Raw genomic sequence first — 18043 nt, forward strand, 5'->3', positions numbered from 1 at the left:
ATAAAAAGTATGTGGGATTAAAATCGTTTTTTATATGACGAACATGGCATGCTTTTATTTTGAAAATGTTCACCGGAAGTAAGTTTGCTAAACAGCTAACTTCAGCTTTACAATCCGCAAAAAAAACACTTTTTGTCATTGCATGTATTGTCAGTAATAGATTTTTTCCCCCCATTTTTTTCGTTTGCAAATGCTGTTAACCAGCGATTTTTCATGTTTGAAGTGTGACCTTTTAACCGCAAGTTTGCTTTCACGAGACGACTGCCATTGTTTTATAGCAGGCTAAAGTAGGTTGCCTTTTTTCCCCCGTTCACCTCAGTGTAGCAGTGCTAACGTTACAGTGTTTAATATAGATGTGTTTTCTTATTTTGTATGTCTGAACTTTAATTCTACAGCGTGTTGATAAGAGAAAGGAACTGGAGTCGTGAAAATTACCGCCCTCATTTTTATTTGCCGTGCGATAAATTGACTCATTCCATATCGCGACAGGCTTAGCAACTTCAATAAAACATGTCGTTAGTTAGATGGACTTACAAACTGGGTGACGGCGCTTTAGGTGTTTATTCACGGCCGACGTGCAGCCAAGCTTGGCATTGAAGAGAGAGGACACAAGAGTGTACCCTCCTTTGTTTCTTTGAAATAAGTCAATGTTTTGGACACTCTGGTCCGCTTTTTTGGCTTTGTGCCGCTTTCCCCGCTTGCATACAGAGCGTCCGACATTCTGAACTTTCCACGCATAGATTTTTTTAACCCTTCATTAACCGGGATGTTGTGCTCGTCAATGGATTTACGTGATCGATGACGTCGACTATGTCGACTAGTGGGGACAGCTCTAGTGTGCATTAATAATCGATTTATAATCGAATCGGTGCCTCTGAATCATAATCAAATCGTTAGGTGCCCAGGATTCTCACCTCTAATAATCAAGCATAAGTATTTTCATGCCATCGACGGTGATAGACGTCCGAACCGTTTGAACATGGAGGGCTGGCAGCGATTGATCATAATTTAACGTGAAGATGGACGTGTAGCAAACGAGCGTTTTGGTAAGAGAACATAAATATTTAAAGCTGAGATACAGGAATTGGTTTACAGCATGCAGTGATTGCACTTGTCTCGTTCATATGATGAAAGAAAAAAAGCATCTTTCCATCAATATTTCATGCACACATCATGTCCTCTCCGACCCTCATTAGTTATGTTTTGATATGTTTACGTTGCACCATTTCTCACTCACTCTGTAAAGGCATGAAAGTCGGAACGTACGCATCGCTTAAGAAACTATTCCCCTCACTTATTCAAATGACACAATGCGTTTGTGATTGGCCCCCATCACCACACACACAACCTGCCTTTTTCAGGCTTTGATCCAACCCTCTAGTGTGGAATATTCAGATGTGCTCACACTTTATTTTGGTTTCCTTTACACATCTGACAGACTGACTATTAAGTGTTATTATTTCCTTTCTTTATCCCCCCCCCAATTGATGCCACTTCATACACTACACGTAAAGCTGGCTTTGATTGAGGAGGTTACAACAAGCATCAGATTTACATGCGGCCGAGAATACAAATAGACACATGATGAATGAAAAGGAGGGAGTTGAAAGGATTGTTTTTTGAAAAGTTATGATGGTTAAAAACAAAGCTCTCCTTGTTGAGGTCGTCTTTTGTCATTGATGCCCAGTCAAAAAATAATGATAGTAAAGGGAAGAAGAAACAGAAGCAAAGTCTTGTCATGTGCGAATATGTAAATTTGTCAAACTTTTTTCTGTCTTCTTAATCCTGGGTAAGGATACGTTTTTATCAAGAGTTGCATGATTAATTTGAAAATATAGGACGCAATCACTGTGAATAAATAAAGAAAAAAATATTACCATTTATTGCCTATTTGTTGAATTGAATTTCCTTTGCTAATATCAATAAAACTTTCAATAAGAACTTTTACCCAATTCCCATTGAAATTGACGGATATACAGTAGCCATTTTTGTAATTGACGGATATCGCCGTCTTTGGTAATGACGCATGTGACTAGGCGTGTGCCGGTATCAGATTGACGGTATGATAAGCAAAAATACCGCCGTTTCACGGTACCACGGTATTGCAATTATAGCTCTAAAATGTGTTATTTTGAGATGTATGAGTTTGCGGAAAAAAAACATTTTTTCCACTGAACAGGATTTCTTTTTTCACAACATATTTGCAAATTGGAACATCAACATGAATATAATAAATAAATAGAACTTATAGACTAAACCCACAGCCACAGCTCAAGTTGCTTAACATTAGAACAACAACCCTTGGTAATTACAGTATAGAACTGGACTTTAACTCCATAATTATTGGCACCCCTGAAAAAGATGTGTTTTTTAGCTTCAAATATTATTTTTTAAATTCAAATAATATGGGACCTTAATGGAAAAAAAGAGAAAAATCCAACCTTCAATACAAGTGCATTCATTCAGTGGGGAAAAAAATCCCACATAAAGAAAAAATTATATGACATCAAATAGTGTGTGTCACAATTATTAGCACCCCTGGTGTTAATACTTTGTACAACCCCCTTTTGCCAACAAAACAAGGTCTGGGGACTGAGATGGCCATGGGAGGAGCTTGATTTTGTTTCTGGTGAACCATTTCTGTGTAGATTTGGCCATATGTTTAGGGTCATTTTCTCGCTGAAAGACCCAATGACGACCCATCTTCAGCTTTCGGGCAGAGGGCAACAGATTTTGATTAAAAATGTCCTGGTATTTCAAAGCATTCATGATGCCATGCACCCTGACAAGGTTTCCAGGGTCTTTGGAAGCGAAACAGCCCCACAGCATCACTGACCCACCCCCATACTTCATAGTGGGTATGAGGTGCTTTTCTGCATGCGCATCTTTCGTGGCACGCCAGACCCACTTAGAGTGTTTGTTGCCAAAAAGCTCAATCTTGGTCTCATCTGATCAAAGCACACGGTCCCAGTTGAAGCCTGGGACCGTGTGTATTTTTGTGTGAGACCAAAATTGAGCTTTTTGCCTTGTATAGTGTAAAGCGCTTTGAGCGCCTTGAAAGGTGGAAAAGTGCTATATAAGTATAACACCATTTACCATTTAACAAGCTTAACAAGCTTATGTTATAGTATGTGTTTTACCACCACTAGGCAGACTTAACACGCTGGAGTGAACTCTCGTAGCTGGTGGTAAACGTTCATGACAGCGTTGTTACCATAAATTTTGTGTAACGTGACGGTTGATAGTCACGTAAATGTGAAATCATGTTGGAGGTGTTACTTCCCCTGGCCACCACTCTCCACAAGAATGTCGGCTGTCCTTCCTACTCGAAGCGGCGGCCGTCTGTTTTTCGGTAGCCGAAGTACTCCCATGATGGTGACTATGTTTTTTGAGGGGGAGGGTGAAGCGCAGGTGTAGTGTCCCTGACAGGCTTAGGACAGAGTAACAACTGGAAGGGGGGGTGTGAGCGTTGCCGCTCCAAGACACGGATTTCTCGCTGCATTTTTGGGACATAAAAAATATCTAACGTTCTAAGGTATTATGGAAAATTTACTGGTTTTGAAACCGTGACGTTTTCATACAACGGTAAACCTTTAAACCAGTCACTGGCACATGCCTATATGTGACTTTTTGGCATTGATGTAGTGCTGCAAGGATTAATTGATTAAATTGATTTAATTCAATTAGAAAAAAGCTTCGACTGAAATTTTGCTGCGTTGGTGATTCGTTGAATTTCAGTGGCGTTGTAATGATTTGCTTTGAAAGTGCTGCAGTTTTATTGATTTGGGTGGATACACTGTCCTCTATTGGCAACAGTGAATACAACATGAATTGGCTGAATCCGGCTGCTCCTTGTTAAGGCCAACATAAGGTAAGTTTTTGTTTGAGCTAATATGTTTGTTTATGCATTTGTAATTTAGTTTAGATGTATATTTAGCAGTTTTTTTGTGGTAGTATGTGTTGGAACGATTTGTTAAGCGCGTTATAAAACAAAAAAAATGTTTGCATTTTATATTTTTTAGGCTAGCGGATTTTTGCTACACAAGATAACCTGTTGTTCTTTTGTTGTACTTCGATCCTCATTTTTTTTTTTTTTTTTTTTTTTTATATACCACTTGAGGCTAAGCTCAGGTATTATAATTTAGCTTTAAATGCATTTATTGCTCTTGTGAAAGTGCAGTTCTACATCGTTTGAAGAAACAGTCAGATATTTTATTTTGTAGTCGTATTTAATGCTCTTTTGGAAGTGCAATTTTGGCAAGCCAAAATAAATGTTGTTGCAGGCATAAACACCTGTTTTTTGTTTTACATCTCCAAAAATGTATTCTGCCTCGCATTAAATGTTTGTAATCTGATTACTCGATTATTCGAACTAACTACTTGATAGATTAGTCGAATACTTAAATAAAAGATTACCTAAATAATCGATAACTGCAACCCTTCATTGATGTATATGGCCGTCTTAGGCATTGAAATGTGTCAATACGTTGGACTATCGTTGATTTTGTAGGTCCTTGTTCACTGTCAACAAGTCCAATGGGAATTTGTGTGAGGGGGGGGTGTATAATTTTCCCCAAACTATTTTCATAAGGAGAACTACAGTATATTTTTGTTCCCCATAGCTGTCTTTGGCTTTGACAGACATAGTGGTCACTGGCATTGACAGAAACAGCCGTCATTGGCACATGGATACGTCATTGGCTTCAACAAATATAGCCGTCTATGGCATTGACGGATATAGCTGTCTTTGGCATTTATGTTTATAGCCGTCTTTGGCATTGACAGACATTGCCGACTTTGGCATTGACTGCTACAGCTGTCTTTGGCTTTGACTGATATAGCAGACTTTGGCGTTGACTGATATAGTCACATCATCCCTATTGTTGGTCTTCTGTTTCTGCAGTTGTTGAAAACATGGCAAAACAACAATTATTTTGCTACATATTGTTACTTATTGACTTTTTTTTGTTATGTACCAGTTATACACCCAATTATTTTTTTTTAAATATCGCTTTGCAATATTAATGTATTGCACAGAGGATTTAAAATCTTTACTTGCAATAAACATAGAGCTTATAGAGACAGAAAAAAACGTTAAAATGGTCATATTTGGATTCAGCTCCCCAAAATTCGAAAAGCATGTCAATGTAATTTGAAAAGAGAAACCATACCTACTTTGTTTTTCATGACAAAAATTAATTTGACTATCTTCTTTTGTATTTGTTTTCTGAAATCTGAGCTCATCAGCTGCCATTGACGGCGATGGACATCCAATCCATTTTAACTGTGAATGATGATGGATCACTGCCAGTGCCTCCAGTTGACAAGAATTTAGACATCTATCTCCGTCAATGGCACTGAAACACGATCATTCCTTCACTTAACATGCCTCATACGACTGCAGGATGTCGCCGACATCATTCTTGGCTTTAGAGTAGAACAAATCGAGGTGGACAACCAGAACAAACGCTGGTGTTTGCTTGTTAACGTCGGTCTCTGCCGTCCAAATTTGCCATCAGCACTGTTTCTTGTCAGCAGCAGAATAACAAGTGCCTTAAACGCCATTTAAAGGCGCCTCCTGGTACCCCCTCCAGACAGATTGACAATATTGTTTTTTCTTTTTTTTTCTCACTGTTTTATTTTAGGCTGTTTACTCTCTGCTGTCATTGCGCTCGACATCCTTTTAAAGAAGCCGCCTTCCATCTAGGCATACTTAAAGCTTTCTTTTATGTTCCAAGACAAATATGTGAAGGGATTCAAGGGAAGATGACAGGCTCTGTTTTGCCCCGCTCCTCACGTAGAAGTCAACGCAGCGATATTATAACAAGACACTTTGCTCTCAGATAACAAACAAGTAAGGCCCCTCTCAGGCGGGTCAAAGTCATTAAATGGAACTTGCCGTACTGAAACAATGCTTTTTTTTTCCTTAGTCAACAGTCTTGAAGTTAAAAAAAAAAAAAAAAAAAAAAATCAACTTAACGAGTCCCACGCTGGCTGTCCAAACAGACTTCACTGACAGATAAGTGGCCTTGGCACATTTATTTTAATACTTCAAAAGCTGTCCCCCTTCCCAAAATCTCAAGAGATAAATAATAATTTTTACTTATACTGTCAGCATCATAGTAAATGAGATGATAAAACAACATCTTTACATGTTGACACGCTTATGTGGAACATTATTTAAATTTGGACATGAGAAGAAGGAGTTATAAAGTTGAATGGTAGTGTCCACATGCGCAAAAGCGTTTCAGGTCTTGCTCAACTCATTTCCTTCATCAACTCAGAAAAATGTTGTTTTCATTCTAGTCATTAGACTAGCACGATTTAACACGTTTCCATCTGTAGTCCGTCTATAAGCTTAATTCACTGACTGCCATTGACTGTGATAGATGCAGGGGTAAAAGTGGGCTGGAAGGAGTTTTTGAGTTGGAACACCTGCTTTGATCCAGAAAATATGTCGCAACTGTCAAAACCCTACTAGTATACAGTGGGGCAAATACGTATTTAGTCAACCACCAATTGTGTGTTCTCCTACTTGAAAAGATTAGAGAGGCCTGTAATTGTCAATATTGGTAAACCTCAACCATGAGAGACAGAATGTGGAAAACAAAACAGAAAATCACATTGTTTGATTTTTGAAGAATTTATTTCCAAATTAGAGTGGAAAATAAGTATTTGGTCACCTACAAACAAACAAGATTTCTGGCTGTCAGAGAGGTCTAACTTCTTCTAACGAGGTCTCACGAGGCTCCACTCGTTACCTGTATTAATGGTACCTGTTTTAACTCATTATCGGTATAAAAGACACCTGTCCACAACCTCAGTCAGTCACACTCCAAACACCACTTTGACGCCAGTTTGAAGCTAGCCACCACAGCTTGCTGGTTTCCACCCAAGACTAGAACTCTCTCAAAGTCGGACAGACACCCTCGAAACAGTCTTCTGAGTCGCCTGCGCCTCAAAATTTGTATGATTAACATTTATTCAATATCGATGAGCTGAAGATCCACATTCAAGCATTCCATCTTGCATTGTTTATTTTTTTTCTCCGTTAAACTAGACAAGAGGAAGTCAACAAGCATGCCCTAAAATCGTACAAACATAACGCCACACCCCTCTAGTGGCTTGGCGGTGAATTACAGGGCAGCGCGTTCCCTCACCGCAGAACTATCGAATACTCATTGACGCCATAGTCACTTCGCCGTCACTGCAACGCAGGAGCATAACTCAGGCTTTAGGGACAGCTACGCTCTGGTTCGGCCCGGTTCGGTTTGTAAGTTGTTTCAGTTTATGTATGTTGGTGTTGGCATTTGTGGTTAAGTTTGGAGATACTGTTTGTTTGGTTATGTTTAGAGATTTGCTATGAGAGAAGTGTGAATATGTTAGCATTCGTAGCATCTAAGCTAGCAGACTTTAATATGCAGATTCGGCTAATTTGATTTAGTAAATATACATATTGTACTGGAGGAACGTTTCATCACCAATTGTTTTGTGTAAAATGTTTATTGTTAATATGTGTCATTTTGAACACGAGTGTACATGTGTTGCAGCTTTACAATTCGTCAAAAGTGAAGAAGTAAAAGAAATTCAAAATCCACTATTGCCTTTTTTTGATGTCTGTCAACCTAAACAAATTCATGTTTAGTGAGGACAGAACTGTTTAAAGGGGGGGGGGGGGGGAAAAACGCTTGGTGAATAAGGGACAGAAAAATTGATTATTAGATGCATCGCGATTCGATACGTGACGATTCGATTACGATTCATAAAAGTTAAAAGACGATGATTTTCCCTAATAACTTTGACAGTCGCTGGTTGCGGAATGAAATTCAAGACACGTCTGCCGCCCGGACAGTTTTAAAGGACGGATGCACGCACAACGTTATGGTGAATGCTGCCGGTTACTGAGCGAGAGATTTACTCTTTTTCAAAAGACTGGAGAATAAATTTGTGTATGAGACAGGAAGGAACCCGGCGGTCGCGCTTCTGTGCGCAAGTTATTTTTTAGAGCGGGAGAGGAAGATAGATAGTTCGTTGCTCCTTGTCTTTCAGATGTCCAGCAGTATTTTCAAGTCATGTCAATTGAAGAATGTCCTGAGTGTGTTGCTAAGACCCGTGTGCGTCTATAAGAGGTGAGTACACAAACCCTCTTGTACTGTTCAGCCTTTATTGTTGTTGTATTTGAGATGGTAACAGTTAGCGCTGAGCGCTAAGCTATTTAGCTAATTCGCTAACGTGTAATTCATATGCAGAACGTGTAAAACCATGATTAAGTACCGCAGTAAGTAGAGATGCCGATTGATCGGGTCCGATCACGTCATTTTCAAAGTATCGGAATCGGCAAAAAAATATCGGACATGCCTTTTTTTAAAATATACAGTATTTTTTTTTTTTTTTTTTTTAATTGAATCGTCTTCTAATTGTATTTAACGTTACAGACAAAATGTCTTATACTCACTACACTACAAGCATGTGAAATAGTACAGAAATCTGTGAAAACAAAGTAGTGTATATTGGTTAAAATAAGTCTTATTTCTAAAGACACTTTGTTTCCAGAAAATGTGGAATTCATTCCACCTGAGTAAATTTTATTGTATTGTTGAGAGAGATAAGCACTGCATATAAAATGGTTAATGTTTTTGCACTTTGTTAAAAAAAAGAATAATGATAATAAAACATCTTAAAGGCAGCCTTTTGTTGTATGGGCATGTTCCCATTGTTCCTGATGAATCATTGGGATATTTTAAATAAATAATGGACATAAATTTGTTTGGCTACTTTATTAATTAGTAATGTACGATGCATCGTCAATCATGATAATTGTGATAATCATGATCATCTTTAATCCCGTGATTGTCAATAATCAAATAGTAGCACCCTGAATCATAATCAAATCGAATCGTGTGGTGCGTAAAATGGCATACTCCTACTTAAAATGCTATTGAATTTAATCTGATAATTTTTAAATTCCTTAAATTTGGAATTGCAGTGCATTGCATGACATTGGGTCCCAGAAATTTTACAAATTTGTGTTTGAATGTGTTTATTCAAATTTAAAAGATCCATACAAGACACCCCCCCCCCCCCAACAAAAAACTTACCCCAAATCAATAAAAAACAAAAAACAAACGAAAAAAACTGTCACAGGCAGGTACATCAATATTTTAAGACCGTTGGTATACAACAGAATACATATCGAGTCTGCCTTTATGCAACAGGATTTTCATTCCTCTATCTTTGTTGAAGGATAATCAGTGTATTTCAGAAAAAAAAACATTTTATGAAATTTTTGTTCTGAGCCGCTCATCACATATCTGATTTTACAAATTTTACATTTTCTGCCCTCATTCTTTATATGAGCCATTAACTTACCGTGACAGTGAAACAACTTTCACTGCTATTCACCGTCCTTATATTTTACCCGGTACTTCTCCTCAACTAGTTGCGGTGGCAAATCTGGCAACATTCCATACAAAATTGAAGACACTCGGTGGTCTCACCACAAGTCTGGAAGAGGACTGAGTGGCAATGGGCGTGGCAATTGAACTCCTCCGTGGGCACGTCTCGCAATGCGGCACAGCAGTGGGCACAGGCACCGCAGCAGCAGGTGCAGAGGTCCAGCAGGCCTGACACGCAGGCATCCAACACGGCGAACATCAAGGTGGAGCATTGGCATGACAGGCAGGCTAACAGCAGGTTAGCGCACGAGTCTAATGGACAAAAAAATATATTCATAATGTCCAGTGGGGCAAATAAGTATTTAGTCAACCACCAATTGTGCAAGTTCTCCTACTTGACAACATTAGGCCTATAATTGTCAACATGGGTAAACCTCAACCATGAGAGACAGAATGTTGGAAAAAAAAAAAAAAATCACAGTTTGATTTTTTAAAATAATTTATTTCAAAATTAAAGTGGAAAATAAGTATTAGGTCACCTACAAACAAGCAAGATTTCTGGTTGCCAAATAGGTCTAACTTTTTCTAACGAGGCCCCACTCGTTACCTGTATTAATGGCACCTGTTTTAACTCATTATCGGTATAAAAGACACATGTCCACAATTTCAGTCAGTCACACTCCAAACTCCACTATGGCCAAGACCAAAGAGCTGTCAAAGGACACAAAATTGTAGACCTGCACCAGGCTGGGAAGACTGAATCTGCAATAGGTAAAACGCTTGGTGTAAAGAAATCAACTGTGGGAGCAATTATTAGAAAATGGAAGACATACAAGACCACTGATAATCTCCCTCGTCTGGGGTTACATGCAAGATCTCACCCCGTGGCGTCAAAATGATAATAAGAACGGTGAGCAAAAATCCCAGAACCACACGGGGGGACCTCACGAATGACCTACAGAGAGCTGGGACCACAGTAACAAAGGCTACTATCAGTAACACAATGCGCCGCCAGGGACTCAAATCCTGCACTGCCAGACGTGTCCCCCTGCTGAAGAAAGTACACATCCAGGCCCGTCTGCGGTTGGCTATAGAGCATTTGGATGATCCAGAAGAGGACTGGGAGAATGTGTTATGGTCAGATTAAACTAAAATGGAACTTTTTGGTAGAAACACAGGTTCTCATGTTTGGAGGAGAAAGAATACTGAATTGCATCCGAAGAACACCATACCCACTGGGGTGCTTTACATCATGCTTTGGGGCTGTATTTTTTCAAAGGGACCAGGACGACTGATCTGTGTAAAGGAAAGAATGAATGGGGCCATGTATGGAGATATTTTGAGTGAAAATCTCCTTCCATCAGCAAGGGCATTTAAGATGAGACGTGGCTGGGTCTTTCAGCATGACAATGATCCCAAACACACAGCCAGGGCAACAAAGGAGTGGCTTCGTAAGAAGCATTTCAATGTCCTGGAGTGGCCTAGCCAGTCTCCAGATCTCAACCCCATAGAAAAATCTGTGGAGGGAGTTGAAAGTCCGTGTCGGCCAACGACAGCCCCAAAACATTACTGCTCTAGAGGAGATCTGCATGGAGGAATGGGCCAAAATACCAGCAACAGTGTGTGAAAAGCTTGTGAAGAGTTACAGAAAATGTTTGGCCTCCGTTATTGCCAACAAAGGGTACATAACAAAGTATTGAGATGAAGTTTTGGTAATGACCAAATATTTATATTCCACCATGATTTGCAAATAAATTCTTTAAAAATCAAACGATGTGATTTTCTGTTTTTTTTTTTTTTTTTTTTAACATTCTGTCTCTCATGGTTGAGGTTTACCCATGTTGACAATTACAGGCCTCTCTAATATTTTCAAGTGGAGAACTTGCACAATTAGTGGTTGACTAAATACTTATTTGTCCCACTGTAATATGAATATTTGTTCCATGATATTTGGAGTTGAATGAGTTAAAATACCTAAGAACAGTTTGAAATTGTGAAAAATGCCTCTTTCTTAAATAATTCTTTTGTCTCAGTAGTAGCCTGACTTGAATGTGCATACTCTAAACTGCTTAAGTGAGCAATCGGAGGTCATAACACGTTCTAAAAGCTTGTCAAACAGTATCAAGCCGGCGGAGTTGTTGTTCTATTAACCCTAAAATTAATCTCTCGTGTTTGTTTGTGGTGGTGCCAAGGAGAACTTGAAAGCCCCACTGATCATGCGTGATTGTGCTTCCTTAATCACAAAAGCCTTGTTCAGCCCTCCAGGGAGTGTCACGGAGAAAAAGGAAAAAGGCCATAAAGTCTCTCTGGTGATGAGTGTACTCCACGAAGAAGCTGTCACCACATAATTGTTCCCTCGCCGCAATTAGGTGCTTGTTAAATTGCTTACATTAACCCACATGGTACGTTCACAATGACCCAACACGAAGCAAACCCATGCAAATTGTGTTGTTTTATTCCATTTGATTCAGGAATGAAATGAAAGGATTGCATTATTCATAGCCAAGTAGTGATTTGGCCTTTTCCTGCTACTGTCTTCACACATACACACACTTATGCATATACTGTAAAGCAGGGGTGTCCAAGCTTTTTGCAAAGGGGGCCAGATTTGGTGTGGTAAAAATGTGGGGGGCCGACCTTGGCTGACATCCTTTACGTAGAACAATATTTTTAAGCAAATTTTAGCAAGCCCTTCTTTGTGTCACATTTGCTTTATTATTTTTTAAATTAATATTTGCAACAATCTCGCAACTAGCCTTTGTGGCGTTCTTTTGAAATGATAAATGGAGAGTACTTATATAGCGCTTTATCTACATTGTTACAATGCCCCAAGCGCATTACATTAGCACACATTTACACATTCACACACCAATGGTGCTGGTGCCATGCAAGGTGCTGCCAACCCATTGGGGGCAAGTTAGGGTTCAGTGCCTTGCCCAAGGGCCCTTTGACAGTGGGCAATCATAATCAATCAATCAATCAACTTTATTTGTATAGCACATTTAAAAATCCGCCAAGGAGACCAAAGTGCTTTACATAGCAAAACACAGCAAAATAAGTCAACTTTGAAAGATAAAACAAACACATAAAATAAAATAAATAAAAGACGAGGTCATAAACTGTCATTGCACATTAAAAGCTGACGAGCCAGGAATCGAACAGCCGTCACTTCAGTCCCAGGACAATTCAAGCTACCAACTGCGCCACGGCCACCCTTGACTCTCGGGCTCTTGAAATAGTGCTGCTGTGAAATTAAACTAGCTTGAAGTTGCTTCAATTTCTCGCTGCGTATCCCTGTAATGTTGTTGTACATGTCAGCGTGTCTTGTTTAGTAATATTGCCTTACATTGAACTCTTTAAAAACAGCGACTGTCTCTTTGCAAATGAGGCAGACACAGTTGTTGCGTATTTTAGTGAAGAAATAGTCCATTTTCCACCTATCCTTGAAGCATCGGCTGTCGCAGTCAACTTTTTTTGTTGATGTTGATTGTAGCCATTTTAGAAAATTGGGAGTGAAGGATCACACGGGGTAATGTTGCTTGGAATGCTGCTGCCTTTTAGTGGGTAAATGAGGAGCAGCATTTAGTGTATAAGCTACTTCATATGCTGGTAGCAGTACTGCTCACCAATTTATTAAGTCTGTGTGCGGGCCAGACGTTACTGATTTTATGACAGAGGCTGGGGGCCGGATGAAATTTGACCACGGGCCGGACTTTGGACATGTCTGCTGTAAAGTATACTCAATGCTGTATAGCTGGAATAAAAAGCATTATCTGTATTTGATGGTAGCTTAGCATATAATGCAAAAGCTACCATCTATAATATTCCTTTTTTTTTTCCCCTTTAATGGCATTTCTTTGGCACGCCGCTCAACAAAAAATGTTTGACCCACCGTCACCGTTCATACACCAGAAGGACCGGAATTCTCGCAAGACGTGGGCTCACTTTTGTCTGACACCCCAAAAATTATTATTCGCCCGTAAACGCTGTTTTTTTTTTTTTTTTTGGTTGTTGTTTTGTTTTTATTAGAAATAGAGCAATTTCATAAATAGGGTACAGAATAATGGAGAGAAAGCAATTATCCTCTCTATGGATGCAGAAAAAGCATTTGACAAAGTCAACTGGATTTTTTCTCTTCAAAATACTGAGAAAATTTGGCTTTGGAAAACCATTTATCCGCTGGATAAGAACGTCTTACAAAGCCCCTAAAGCCACAGTCTGCCTTGAAAGGGGAACTCGAGAAGGCTGCCCACTCTCACCCTTACTATTTGCTCGATTTATTGAACCGTTAAGACAAAAATGCTAAGATTAAAGGGATCCGCTCGCAAACATCAGAACATAAAATTAACTTATACACAGACGATATATTATTGTATCTAGAAAAAACAGAATCTTCCCTTCAAGAGGCTTCAAGAAATTTTCACAAATATCAGACTATCCTATCAATTGGTCAAAATCAGTTGTTATGCCCTTAACGACAAATTCATGGAATCCTCCATATCAAAATCTAAATTACAATATTCCAATGGGGAACATATAAAGTATCTTGGAATCAACATTTCACCAAAACTTGCAAATTTAACGAAGCTAAATCATGCACCACTCTTAACAAAAAATATGTGACGACTTGATACACTGCAATAATCTACCTATCTCACTTTTGGGCTGGATAGCGACAGTCAAGATGAAAATATTACCACAAATAAATTGTTTTCAATTATCTCCTTTGAACCCACTCAAAAATGGTTTCAAGACCTAGACTCAGCCGCACAAAATTCTACTTTAAAATATTGAATAATAATTAGGGCTGTCAAAATTATCGCGTTAACGCGCGGTAATTAATTTTTTAAATTAATCACGTTAAAATATTTGACGCAATTAACGCACATGTCCCGCTCAGAAAGTATTCTGCCTTATGGTAAGTTTTACAGCAAGGCCTTTTCTGCTGTCCAACAGCGAACTCTTGTGGTCGCTTTGCGACATGGTTTATTGTTTTCTTACCAGTTCATTATGGCTGCACGACGTCTCGGGCTGACAATGTTGTGCTTATATGATCCTTGGACAAGATTTGTCCGTAAGTATGGTTGTTGTAAAGAATGTACGTATTATGTTAGTAAGCGAAATGTTATATTTTGTGTATGAGACGCTTTTTGTTTATGTTTAGTGAACCTGTATAGCGTGCTAAGCTAACGTTGTTGCTAATGCAATGCTTGTGTACTTTTATTTTGTAGTTTTACGACGGTCTAAAGAGGACAATGGTTTGAGGCCATTTTATTAATAAATCAGATGAAAAAGGAAGAATTATTAAGGCGTCGTTCACTAGCTGTCTAGCTTTGGAAAAAGTAGACACTTCGGAGTGAGGACAGCATAGACAGATTTAAATGACAGTAGAGTGAAATGCCCACTACAGTCCTTATGTACCGTATGTTGAATGTATATATCCATCTTGTGTCTTACCTTTCCATTCCAACAATTTATTTTACAGAATATATATATAATTTACAGAAAAATATGGCATATTTTATAGACGGTTTGAATTGCGATTAATTACGATTAATTAATTTTTAAGCTGTAATTAACTCGATTAAAAATTTTAATCGTTTGACAGCCCTTATAATAATTAATTGTTGATTTTCCCCACCATTGCCAGTTATTTCACAAATTCTGCAAGGCTAATGAACCTAAATGTACTTATTGGTGAATCATCCTCACCAATATGTGGCAATTCAACATTGATTGAGCTCACCTGAAGGTGTAGCAGCGTGTGATTCTGAACCAGCTGTGCCGCTGCTCTGCACAGACAAGGTTGACCCACGCACATGCTTTGAGCTGCGGGATCCAGCGAGATCGTTTGGGAGCGGCGCGCCACAGCGAGGGCAGGCAGGTGTGCAGAAGACGTGTCGAGGTTTGTCGGGCAATGTAGAGCTTCCTTGATACGAGGCCACGCCAATCTGAGGTTGTGCTGAACAACATAGAAACTATGAGTCGTCTTTAACACGTTTACTGCCACCCAAGCACTCTTCACTGAAAAAAAGTAACTGGTGGATTTACTTGATAAAATCATTGTAATAATTTGCACTTACTTTTATTACGTACCGTAATTTCCCGAATATAAAGCGCACCCGTGTATAATGCGCACCCCAAATTTACTTGTAAAATCTAGGGGAAATTATTGTACCCGTTTATAACATGCTGCCTAATTTTAGCACCAATAAATAGAAGAATACAAGAAAACAGAGCTCGTGTACAGATACAGAAATGTCATTTTACTGACTGGTGAAACACAGCACAAGCATAGCACATTGGTAGTTCAAACCATTACCATAAACTGACAATATTTACGGTAATAATATGATTTGACAACATCTCCAATTTACCAGAATCTAGGAGAAAACAAAACAGATGTGACTTGTCTTTTAAAGGCTGCTGTATAACTTGCTCGTTTCATCATGATGAATAAATGTTTCTTCCATGGATTGATAAGGTAAAATGAAAGTGAGAACGTAAGTCGGAAATCCTTGAGAGCTCATCGCTGTCAACACGACAGTAACAATAGGAACTATTGTTATTTGGGTTTGAGTTTCCCGAGGGTCAGATATAGTTGACGGACACAGAAAGTCTGTGTGCTTACGTTTGTTATGGTCCGAGTTGCGGAGCTGCAATAAACGTTGACTCAAATGAGTTTAAGAAACTAAATTCTGTGCTTTATGAAGAGTGAAAAAAAGCAGAATTTGACACAGGCGAACTCATTCGGCCGATCAGAGTGAAGTATTACAGAAACAAAATGGTGACGTCACGTATCGTAATGGTCGGCAACGGGTCGCCGCATACGTTTCTTCAACACAACGTGGCCGTGTCAATAAAAAAAAAATCGGTTTATATATATATATATATATATATATATATATATATATATATATATATATTTATTTCTGTCTCGATCCATGTACCCTTTTATAATGTGCACCATTATTTTACAAGTTGATTTTTGGGGGAAAAAGTGTGCGTTATATTCGGGAAATTACGGTAAATTTTACTGCTTGCAATATTAAGTTCAGTTCACAAGCAGTAACATTTTCTTCATAAAAGTAAGTGCAAATTGTACAATGATTTTATCAAGTTAATCCACCAATTTTTTTTCCGGTGTATATGAAAGTTTCTCCTAGAACATGTGCTGTTGTAGTTAGTAAAGAAAACATTTCTGTAAGCAAATACAGTGTATTCTTAACAGCAACACTACAGTGGTACCTTTACTTACGAAATTGGTTTTGGAAGTAGTGTCGTAACCCGAAAACTCTGTAAGGAGAGATGCATTTTCCATCTAAATGCCCTAATCCGTTCCAAACCCCCCAAAATTTAGACATAAATCTTTTATAATACATAACAATGCATCAAAACATATAACAAATACATGTTAAAATTAGATTATTGCACAGTAAACGTGAAATCGGAGTTGTGCATAATGTAAAAAAAAACCTAGAATAAAAGTTAATACACCCATGTAAAGCTGTCAGAACACAAGGGGCAAATGAAGAGGGCGCTGGGATACACACATACACATACAGGAGAGGTCCCTCTTAACCAATTGGATGCCAGGAATGCTAGGCAATAGCCAATGGAAGCTATAAGTATGTTACGTTCAGTAAACTCTGAGAGCTGCGAATAATAGCCATACTGTATTTTTGCCTATTGTATCCTGAAATTTCGTAACAAGAGGCAATATTTTCCCGTTGAGGCGTGTCATAACCTGAAATTTCTGTATGTAGAGACGTTCGTATTTAGAGTTGCCACTACATATTATTGGAAAATTGTTGTAAACAAATGAATCTTAAGAGAGAACCTCTGGTAGCGGAATATTTTGGTGGCATTTGATAAGATAATTATTAAATGGTTGTGAAATATTTGCTTTTTACCAATGAAGGCTCACAATAATGTGTTGATTGCTATATTAGTATGTTCCATGATTGATTGCCGTAAAGAAACATTTTAGTGATTGATAACTATAGACATGTTTAGTTCTTGATAAAACCGCCTTGTCATTCTGACCAGTTTAAACCAGCCCAGGTTCCACAGGTCAACTTCAAGGACAAGCCACAGACATTGAGATCTAAACTGTCTGGGACATTTAAGAAATCATATTGTTGCAATTTATTACTTGCCAAATGCTATTGCTTCATGACATGTATTTGATGTGATAATTATTTAGATGTTTATTATATAATTGCTCTAATCAGTAGCTGCTCGCAATGAAGAAATACTTTTGCTGCTCGCAATGAAGAAATGCTTTTGCTCATTGTGCTCACAAAGAAGGAATGCTTTTCTTGAAGAAACCTTGAAGATTCTTGCCTTCCCAAGGACAGAGCCAAAAGATACAGTATTGCTTCGCTGAAATGTGCTGACACACATGTATATAATTCCACCTACATGCACACACATAGCCAAACAAATATAAGGGGTGTCGCCAGCTTGCTTCACCCTTCCCTTTTAGGGCAAGACACACGTCTGTTGCAGGGGCCATCCCAAATAAAAAGCAGGGTGAAGGAGGGGCTAGTTAGAACGATTGCGGAAGCTGTATTTTGTAGTCCATTGTAAGCTTTTCAACTGAATCGAGTGCCTTCTCTCCTTATTTTTGGTAATATTATAAATGT

This window comes from Corythoichthys intestinalis, chromosome 5 (assembly GCF_030265065.1).
Source record: "Corythoichthys intestinalis isolate RoL2023-P3 chromosome 5, ASM3026506v1, whole genome shotgun sequence".
In the NCBI taxonomy this organism is placed as follows: domain Eukaryota; kingdom Metazoa; phylum Chordata; class Actinopteri; order Syngnathiformes; family Syngnathidae; genus Corythoichthys; species Corythoichthys intestinalis.